Consider the following 11860-nt stretch of genomic DNA (forward strand, 5'->3'; position numbering starts at 1 on the left):
AATAGCCAGAACTATTTGCCTGTGGTAACATATGTTGATAGCACTTCATGGTTAAAAACTATCAAAGCTAATAAATCTGCTCTTCTGTGTGCAGTCTTTAGTTGATCAAATTGTAAATTATGGGGCTAGGTTTGGTTAGCCTGAGTATTTTAAAGAATAGTGTGCCTTACAAAAAAATATAGGTTACACCTTTTATCATAAAACTGTTTTTTTGCATTAGTTCAGTTATTCAATTTCAGCTAAAATGTCATGTTATTAACTTGAAAACTAATAGTATTCATAATTCTGTAAATATATATATATATATACTACATGACTTTAAAAAAGTATAATACAAAAGAGGTTGATATTACATATTTTGTTTCCCAGTGGGAAATGTTTTTTTGTTATATCCTTAATTAAATCATGCAGTGACAGGGATTATATATTTCATGGCTTAACTAACTCCCTAACTTTTTTGTCAATTTTCCATAACCTCTTTCTCTCAATATAATAATGATGGTACACAAGAATTAAGATAACACAAAGATTCATTTCTGTGTATAATAACTTGAGTAGCTTTCACGGTGAGTCTTCCGTGATTTATCTCTACTAATACTTCAGTGCCCATATTCTTTATATCTGCTTTCTTTTCTTTTGCAGTTCTCCACATGGAATTTGACAAGAAAATTAAGGTTGTCTAATGTCACATTCATCTGTTTTCTTTTTTATTTCACTAAATATTTCTATTCCATCATGTATTACTTTTCTTTTTGTTCCTTATCTCCTATCTGTGTTTCTACAAGTATACGCAGTATCTCTTCTATTTATGGAATGCTGAAGCCAGCATATTTTTGGTGACTGAAATTTCTTGAAGTACATCAATTTGTTTTATGTGGTCATTTGACTCTCTCTGTCTTGTAAGGGATGCTTAAAATTTTCAACCATGATCATTCAATTTACTGAGAAACAAACCTGTTTCTGCATTAGCAGCCCATAACCATAAGAACGAATAAGCAAGTTTCTAACTAAACTTCAGTCTTTGAAAGTTATTGTTCTTTACTATGTATTTATACGTCAATTGATCCAGGTGATCAACCTTATGATTGAACTCTTGGAAGGCAATACATTTCTATTTTTGTATTTTTTTATAAGAATTCGTCATATTTTCACTTGTTGAATCATATTCTCTTTCTTTAGTTTGCTTTCACAAGTTTTTTCAGTGAACTTTTAAATTTTTCCATTTGTTTATTTTGCACCACAAAACAATGCTCTAGGCCACTGAAGTTTTGTCTTGCAAAAATTACAAGGCCTTCATTCTAACTGTCATTGCCTATTTTATTTTTCTAGTTTTAATGATTTTAAATTACTGTTCACTGCAAATATAACATTCATTTTCTATAAAACATTACATTCTTTTCAAGATTGAAAGTTGATGCAGCATTTTATGTATATTGCCTTATAAATTGAAGATAATAATAAGTTTCTCATGGTAACCAGTTATGACTGGCAGAAGATCATTACTCTTAAACACACAGAGGAATCGATCTAACTGCCTCGTGGTGTAAAAGGATCAGTGGCAGCAGTTTGTACAGTTTCAACTGACTTTGCTTCTGCATATGTTTTGTTAGTTTGCACTGTATTGACATACTTGATAACAAAGGGCCACATTTTGCGTGTCCAAACAGACAATGGCACATTTTCCAGCTATTATTGTCTGCAAAATCTCATTGAAAACTTGTATGATTCAGTAATAACTATGTAATCATTTCTCCTTGCAGGGAAATCTGTAAACATCTAATAAAACCTACATACAACATCATATTTCATATCCAATAGCTTTCCTCCATGCTTAAAGGCACTATGAACAGCAAGCAACTCTTATGACCTAACATCCAAGAAGCTTATAGCATCTAAATCCTGATCATACATTTCCTCTGTTAACAGTGTATGAAGTTTACAAGTGCACAATTTTAATGTCAAAATTGTTTGAACATTATCTATTTGTAATTATAGAAAACATGTTGTCAGCTGTTGAATGGCAAGAAATCATCATGTGAAAATCATGTTGTAACTAAAAATCAAAAGGAAACATTCTTTTGCTTTGACTGTGTTGATTTGTTTAGAGATTCATCAAACATTAACACAGAATGATATATTTCTTTCATCTTTGTGCAAAGAAGTAGTAAAATAAGGTGCTGATCAAAAAACATCAAGTATGCACATTTCTTTCTCCGCATGTAAATACTGCTGCTGTCACTCTCTGGAAATACTTTTGCAACTCCTTTAACTGCAGTGGGATCATACAACCTTCGAGACCAAAAGGATCTCAGTTGATGACTATACATCTGAAAGTTTGTCAATTTAAAAAAAATCTTTCAATCAATTCATACTAATTTGTGTTCATTTTATGATTTTATTTTAACATAAAAAATAATCTGAATTTAAGAACTAGCTATCTAATTTCCATTAATATATTGTTAGGATTAAAATATAATTTAATGCTACTGTATGAACCATGTTTGATATTAATAACTCTCATCTCATTTAATCTCATGAAAAACAATTTTTAACGTATCTGATTAAATATCTCTTCATGTTCTGTTCATTTCTCTACATTTTCACAACTGAAGATGAAGTGCACTCATGTTCTAGTTAAAAGCTGGTTTTGTTTGCAGGATTCAGAAGAAAATAAACCTCTTGGAAACAGCTGGGATGCATTCTTTAACTGTAGATTTGAATTAGGGCTGACAGTTGTCAACTTTGGTTTCATGAATTTTAACAATTCATTGCTTTTTTTGTTACAATCTTCACTGTTGTACTGTATTTTTGTGATGATGTGTCTTTTTCCAAGTCTGTTTTACCCATATTACAAATATTGATAGCTTTCATGAACAATTGGCAACATACTTCTCCCACTTATGGCACAAAAATTCTATATCCATTTGCTATACAAGTTAGTTTATTTGTGTCTTGAAATTTACATTTCTTTGATTTTTTTTCTTATAACCATCCATCAACTTCTTGTAAACAATAAATATCAAATGGGAACAATATGGGAATGTTCGAAAGCTGAGATGACTTTTGCAGTATTGGAGGTTAATTGCAACACAACCATTTTAGTTAACACTTGCCACATGAATATTTGAATATTAGTAAAATTGCTTTTAGCAGATGTATGGATACTGTATTTATTTTCCATGGTCACAGATAAAATTCCAGGATTTTCATGACCTGTACAAACCCTGAATAATTACATTAGCATTGAAAAAAATGCTGTCTGTTTTGATGGTTTCTACATATTGTGAATTTTTGTCATCTTTGTTTCTACATAAAATTTACCTTTGTGAAAATATACATACATAAGAAATTATTTTAAACCATTGTTTAAAAACACCTCATTACCGTATTAACTGTTTTTAACTCTGTTTTATTTTGTATGTAGGGATGGCTAACTAATGATGTGTTTAATATCATCATGATTAGAATCAAGTTCTTTCTTTTAAGCTTGTACCTTCAAACAGCTCTTTGAGCAGTGGGCACATTTTTTCATGAGTATTTGTTCTGTCATTGTAGAATTCAGTTAACTTTTTAAATTTCGTCAAATTGAGAAATCCCCTTTTTTTTTTCTGGCATGCTTGTTAAAAGCTTCTCTATCCCAGTTTAGTTTTTGCCTTGAGATTTTCTCATTCAAGGGAGATAAAGAGACTCTTATTATAATGTATAAACACTTGGAATCTGAAGTCAGTATTTAACTCCAAGGTATTTCACACTTAAGTTCCTCATGAAAGGTAGCTAACAAATGAAATGGTTACTGTAATAGAGATGTCTGAAAACCTTGTTCATTCAGTAGTTATCAACATAGTTTAATAGCTAGTTGCTATTGTTGAGTGTCTTTGTATATTAGTTTTATCTCAGTATAAGTAAATATTACTTGTTCATGAAAGTATGTAGTAAATTCTAAAACCTGAAAGCTTTGTACATAAAATGCAGAAAAAAATGCTACTACATTCCTTGGTGAAGTATGTATCTGAAAATGCTGATATTAAAACAATTTAAAAAGTATGGTTGTGTTTTTCATAAACATAGTGGAACCAAATGTAAATGTTTTTAACAAATATATAAAATATAGGTTAAATCTTTTTTTTTTTTGTAATGTTTGTGATTCTTGAATATGAAGTAAATTGGAAGCTGGTGTTGTAGTATATAAGAATATGTATTTTAAATAAATGACATTTAAGAGACTTTTTTTCAGTCATGTAATAGTTATTTAACCACAAATAACTTCCAAGACAATACCTCATTTTCACACAGAATAGCTGGATTCCTATGTGCATTTCCTTATAATTATTGTCACTAGCCCTGAGCTATGTCCCCCAAAAATTGTGTGTCGAGCATGAGAACTGTACTAGTGCATGTTATCATCATCATGCGACTGTAGCCCTCCACCAATAGGAGGATGACATAACTGGCTTGTGTAGTAGCTCCCCCAAAACACTTGTCCTCAAATCAGCTTCATTATTTTCCTCAGCATTGTTTAAAATGAACGTGTTTCAAGATTTGCAGTTGTTTATGAGTGGTTTGATGTTCTTGTTTCACATAACTAGTGTGGTTTCTTTAATTTCACTTAAAAAGCAACAACAACTAAAAACTTGTTTACCTACCATTATGAATTCTCAAGTGACAATAACTTCCATGGGACCTGTGACTACTGGAGGCTCATTGTCTATGGAGGATGTGACAGCCATTGTTCAACATGTTGTGTGTTCTTTCATGCCCACTGGATCTCCTTCTGTCAATTTGGCTGACTTTCCTTCTCTCCAATTTGAAAATGATCAGGATGATGATGACTTTAACTGGCTATTTCACCCACCAGGGTTTGCTCTAGGCATGGCTTTATCAATCTCTTTTTAGATGCTTACTTGTCAGGCTTGGGCACGTCTCTGAATAATGAAATGATTTCAGGTTTGTGGGCTCCAGAGAAGCATTCATTCTACATTAACTTACTTGAACTTCTCGCCATCTGTTGGGCATGTTCCCATTTACTCCTTCTTTTCGTGGATTGGTTGGTTATGATCCACTCTGACAATTCCATAGTAGCTTCTTATATCAACCATCATGGAGTTAGCTCATGCAGTTTCAGGGTCATTTCCATTGGGTTTGACTCACAATTTCTCTCATACTGGGAGGTCTTAACTTGGTGGCAGATTGCCTTTCTCAACAAAACAGGATTATACTCATGAAGTAGTCTCTCCACCCTCATGTTTTTTTGTTGGTTTGCTTTCACTTGGGCATGCCTCTCATTGCTGCCTTTGCCCTCCTCTAAATACCAACTTTTATCTCTTTTGGTCCCCGATTTCTCATCCTACATTCCTGGTAGTTGATATTTTCAGCCAGGACTAGTCTGATCTTTTTCTGTATGGTTACTTTTTTTTGTCTTGTTGGTGGTGGTGCCTGTTTGGCCAGTATAACCCTGGTTTCCTCTGCTTCATCGATTACCATTGCTAGTTATTGGGTGGCTTTATTAACTATATTTTGCCTTTTCTGTTAATGCCAGGTTTGTTTTTCCCCTATCCTCTCCACTTTGTTCAGATCTTTCCTTCTTCACTGACCCCCTCTATCCTATTCCCATGCTTGACTGGGACATGTTGTTGAATTTATGTTCCTTGTACCATCTTTATGTTAAGACATATTTCCTTCCCTGTGGTCATCAATGTTCAGATGTATATGATGTTGATGCTTCCTGCACTCTCTTATTCCATACTTACTTCTCTACCCTGACTGAGGTTTTGTTCATGTGATTTATCATGTTGATCTTTCTTTCTCTCCTATCTCCCTTCTTTCAATTTCTCACCTCTGTGCTTGTTCAGACCTGGATTATCTTATGTATCAGATCCAGGCTGTTTGGTATTACTCAGTGTACACAAATTATTTTTTCAGGATTATTGTCATCATTTGTTTCTACCTTGGAGACCCCTCGCATTCTACACTTATACTATGGGTTTGACAACTCCAAATGGAAAGCACCCAACCCATCTGCCCTGACTCTACTAGTTCCCACTGTCGAGATGGGAGGTTCTGTAAGGCCACGATAAGTATCCTTATGATATTTAAATTACTCAGTTGCCCGGTCCAAACCATACCTTCTGTGAATTACCATGGAAAAAGCCAGTGCCAGGAAAATGACTGCCCATTTCTTAGGCTCACACTTGCTGCTTTTTATAAATAGATTTGTTGTCACCAGTAAAGGACATTTCTGGCAGGTGCCCATTGGGGATCCAGGCACTGCTACGGGATTCCCCAATTCAAACTCTTCTCTCATTCTTCAAGTGAAGCATACGAGACCCTTGACACTTTTCAGTTCCTAGGCATAGGGTGAAGGACCAAAAAGTTACTCACTGATTATGTGCTGCGAATATGGTATGCATTCTACAGTAGGAGGGCACACTACCTGTTTGAGGGGTGACCCACAATACACAGACAGTGCTACCATTGCTTTACTGGTCACCCCTGTCTGTCTATCCAATTGAGGTCAGACACACACCATATGGTCTGATCGTTCCCTAACCACTCTATACTACTTAGCTCGCAGACTGCTTGTGTGCTTGGATGGTCATGTAAAACTTCTGCCCATCTCTGTGGAGCTCATTTTAATGTGGGATTTTTATATTTTGTGTGTGTGTGTGAAGTATCGTTTTGCAAGTTAACATTTTTCTTACATGAAAATGTATTTCCAATAGACACTCACCTCCACACATGCTTCCACCAGTTCTTCTCACTTCTGGTGCAGTTTCTTCATGCCTCGTCTAAGAATGAAGTTAATTCAAGTGCAAGTGCTTAGGTTAGCTACTGCACAAGGAGGTTGTATTGGTAAAGAGCTATTACTGTATGATGATGACATCAAGCAGTAGCGCAGTTCACGTTAAACACGTGTTATTTTTTAGGTGGAAAGTAGTTTAAGGCCAGTGGCATGCAAATCTCATTGGCAGATGCGTGTAGGCATCAAGTTATTCTGAGTGTGGAAGTGAGTATCTATTGGAAATTCATTTTCATCAGTAGGTAGGAAACTAAGCTTAAGAGGTTAGGAAAGTTACTGTTCACACTAAACTGAATAATAAACCACACGTATAAAAATGGACAATACTCCAATATGTACCAACCTTGGAACTGCGAAACTATACAAATTATAATTGAATTTAATATGTGTATATTAACGAAATTTGGCAACATTTTAGTAAACATTACTAATAAAGTATTTCTACTAAGTAAAGGTCTTGGAAACTTAGACAAATCTTGAGTCGGTCTGAGTGAAAGTGATTTTTATGCTAAGAACTGAAATACTTTTTCGTTTTAGTTTTCATATTTAATTTGCACATCTTCTAAAACGTTGTTTTTTATTTTATTTTATCTATCCTAACGCTAACTGTAGCGAACCCAGTGTACGCTGGAATAAAAGATAAAATTAGTAATACAGTGTGGACCAGAAAGTTCCAAATCTATTATAAACAGTTATAGCTATTAATCTTTTCACGTGTATTAATTTATTGTTTTATTGCCATATTTGTACCATTGGAACAGTAATTCTCTCGTCAACAGTAATAAATCACAGCGAAAGCCTATTAGTTGTTTCCTGTAGAGCTAACTTAACCAGCACATGATCTAGTGTTATATTTCACACTGGCACTTAAGCTTATGTAATTTGCAATGTTTTACTTAAGTTTTGTTTCCTAAGCTGAGAATTGTATATTTTTTTGTTACTTTTTTTAAAAAACATCTGTAACAAATAAGTATTTCTAGTACTCGCTGCGTCCTCGAGCCGTTTGTACTTTTCTTAAACCTTGTTGACTCTCACAAATTTAGGTGTCCAAAAAAATCCACATATCTTTCAAATATGCATCTTAGAACACAAAAATGTTATCAGGCACTAGAATAAAATGTCCTAAACCTATTTTAATCTATCCATCATTTTAAGTAAGCTATAAATAGGTTAAATAATTCTGTAACTGTTTAGAGCACCAAATCTGATCAACGCAAACCAAGCAATTCACAGTTCAACATCCAACGTGCACTTGCTTCCAAGAAACACGAGATTGAAGAAGTCATCAAAGAAATAAATCCAGATATTTTTGTTATATCGGAAACCATACTAAGAACCGAAAATAGATTTAGAATACCAGGATATTCATGTATTAGAAAAGATAAACTCAATAAAGAAGATAGAAATAGAGGGATAGCCCTATTATATATAAACCTTGTATGTCAGTGATTGACATGAAACAAAATACCACAAACGAATGTATAGCTATGTACCTAAAGAAAACAAGCAGGTAGATACTACTCAATCTAGAGAAATTATAGACTTACAATTAATTAGCAATACATATGCATATAAAAAACGTTGTATATTTATAGGTGATATTAATAGTAAGCACCGCTATTTTGGATGTAGAGAAACAAATACTAATGGAAGACGTTTATTACGCTTCCTAAATAATTCCTCATCGACACACAGTCGTTCCAGCATAACTCTAGTAATATACTAGACTTTTGGTTAAGCTCGTATATAACAAGCCAAAATAGTATATCCTTTAATGACATAGATAGTGATCACCTACCAATATTGTGTGTCTTCAATCTCAAACCCCCATTGAAACAATCGAATTAAAATAGAAAAATTGAGATGAATACAAAGAAAATTTGGATGAACTCTTACCAAAGTATACTATCAATAGTGTTGCGAGAGCATCTCAAATAGATACATATTGTCAAACAGTCACCGAATGTCTACACGGTAGTTGCACGCAAATCGATACCTAAACATAATAAATCCACACAAAAGTATACAGACAATTAATCAGCATGATCAAAGAACGACGTAGAAAATACATGAAAAAACAGAGCCCCGACAATCGAAACACACTCACAAACAAAATAATAACGCTGGGACCAATACTGCTCTAAATTAAACGAAACAACAGATCCTAAACATTTTTAGTTACATCTAAAACGATTCACAAATGGAGGAAGCACGTAACGTACATACCAAACACTCGTAACAAATAAAGGTAAAGTGTCAGCCTTTAAACAACACGTACAGATATAAACACACACATTTCTATAACCAGGTAAACGAACACCTAGCACAAAATTTATATATAAACCTTCCTTTCCGACGAAGATGCAGAACATTGAAGACAATGAAAACGACCAAACAACTCGCCAAGTAACCAAACATATAACAACAACAAAAGTGATACAATCCAAATAAGCTACCAAAAACAAAGCCACTGTATTCAAAAAAGGTATTGGGCGATTGTTTGACCACCTGACAGCTTTTTTCAACTTGAATGGAAGCAAATGTACTAGTGTTCCGTAAATAAGGAAAGCCGGCCAGATATTTTTGTTATATCGGAAACCATGATAATAACATGGTAAAAATATTACCGTTCGATCAGCATGACCAGCTGCTTAGGCAAAATTCTAGAACGTCTAATAAGCAACAGGCTCTCCACGTATTTGGAAATCACGTCAAAATTACCGGAAGTCCAAATTGGATTCAGAAAATAAGACTGAATCCATCATAGATAGTTTCAACAAAAAAGAATGCACTGTCACTTGCTTTCTTGATATCGAGAAACCATTCGATAATGTATGGCACAATGGTCTCGGGTTCAGAATATCAGGATTGGAACTATCGCGCGGAAGACAGAAAATGTAGAGTTAACGTTGAGGGACCCTACTCGGAGTTTTTCACTCGTGAGGCAGGTGTCCCTCAAGGAGGGATGGTTAGCCATATTCTATTCATCATGTATGTGAATAATATGCCCCTAGACGATCCAAATTACGAATATGCTTCACAATTAGTATTTGGAAGAGTGCACCAACTCTATCAATAGCTCCCACGAATCTACAACTATAATTGAACAGATTAGTGGATTACACAAAAATCCGCATGGAAATAAACATTTCTAACAAATTAACTGGTAGTTTTTACTAAATTCAGAAAACTCAACAAATACCCACATAAACTATACGTGAATGATACACTCCTCCAACTATATTTCTTGGATTAACCTACGATCCGAAGCTAACGTGGGTAGAACATATAAATAACACAAAAACAAAATTTTGGCAACATACAAGCTATGCTAGGAGAAAACATACAACATACAAACTATGCTAGGCGTCTAAAAGAAGAAAACCACCGAACATCAGCCGACAACATAATTAAAATATATTAAACATGTATCCGCCCAGTAAAAGAATACGCATGCTCTACATGGATTAACATTAGCACCGCCACAAGTAAGAAAATTACAAACAATACAAAATACACTACTAACAACAGCCTATAAAGTTCCGAAATCCTCAACATCGGCCATTCTACACAAATATGCAAATTTACAAACACTGTCTGATGAACTAACTCCTACAAAGCTCGCTAAATTACTTCGCGAAAAATTGGCACAAAAATGGCATATTTCGTAAATTAGACTGCTGTTGCATACATGATAAAATTAGCCCTAAGCATCTCTCACCAATTAACATTTATATCAGAAATAAAAATAAATAAAGGTCACCTATAGCTACGATAATATCATGTCCTTAGTTTATTAACTGGGAGAGGATTGAAAAGGGTTTTATACATACAACGCTCTCAGAGAAACTAAACTAGTGAAAAATATGTGAAAATACACTTAAAACTGTTTGCGATGTGTATGACTGTGTTTTTCATCTTATATATTTCTTGATTACCATACATGGACATGGCCTTGAAAAATGTCAGAATACGTGCTAATAGCATAACCTCTGATCCTTGTGTAGTAATTATATAAATATTCTCCAATGACAAATTAAAACAGTGCAGGGGGGGGGGGTCGAGGTAAACTTGACCCTCCCATGCCTACCAAAAGATCTAAAAGCCAATAAAGAAGAAATAAAGGAGAAGTGTGTGTATTCAGTTTCGATGAGAATTGTTTGGTTTGGGATCAGGTTCGGTGCTCTAAACAGTAATAGACTACTTGCATAAAAATTTGAACAAAAATGCTCCACAAAAAGTACTGAAAAACTTTATCATGCATGATGAAGATTGTACCTCTCACTATTAAATATAATAAATTCGTTATGTAACCTTTGTCCACCTACTACTTAGCAAACCAGTAGTTAGCTATAGTGTTAGTTTTATTTTAAAACAGCTGTTATGTAAAAATTAGATTAGTGCTGTATATTTTTCTATCGGTATCTATTGGACTGTTTGTTCATAACGAACGAGAAAAAGCTAAATACATGCAGGAAAAACAAGAAAAAATCTACGTTTTTACATCCATGGATATGACCTGAAAAGGGCCACTCGTATATGCGATAACCTACTATCAATTGTAGCGCGCATGCAGTGGTTGCATGATGTTAAAACAGATTTTCCTAGCTACCGGACCGAACAATATCGGAGAACAACCGTGGGCTTCATCTACTACATTCAGATATTCATACAACTACCAAGGAGGGATGTAGAGGTCCTGGGTGCACCTGACCCTCCCAGGTCATTGGACCAAAGAACAATCAGAGACAGAGAACGTAAAGGAGAACCATATCTTTTTATTGGCGTAAACGCGTCCATCAGCCATGTAAGTTTGAATAACGAACAATCTCGAATGTTACAGAAGGATGGGGGAGACTTCTATGTTAGTTTTGACAAGTTCATTGATATCTTAACAAATAAAAAGGTGGTAGGTTGGTTGGTTGTAATTAAGCACAAAGCTACACAATGGGCTATCTGTGCTCTGCCCACCACGGGTATCGAAACCCGCTTTCTAGCGTTGTAAGTCCGCAGACATACCGCCGTGCCACTGGGAGGGGGGGGGCAAAGGTGGAAGGCTAAATT

The sequence above is a fragment of the Limulus polyphemus genome, unplaced genomic scaffold (genome assembly GCF_000517525.1).
Source record: "Limulus polyphemus unplaced genomic scaffold, Limulus_polyphemus-2.1.2 Scaffold497, whole genome shotgun sequence".
Taxonomy (NCBI): domain Eukaryota; kingdom Metazoa; phylum Arthropoda; class Merostomata; order Xiphosura; family Limulidae; genus Limulus; species Limulus polyphemus.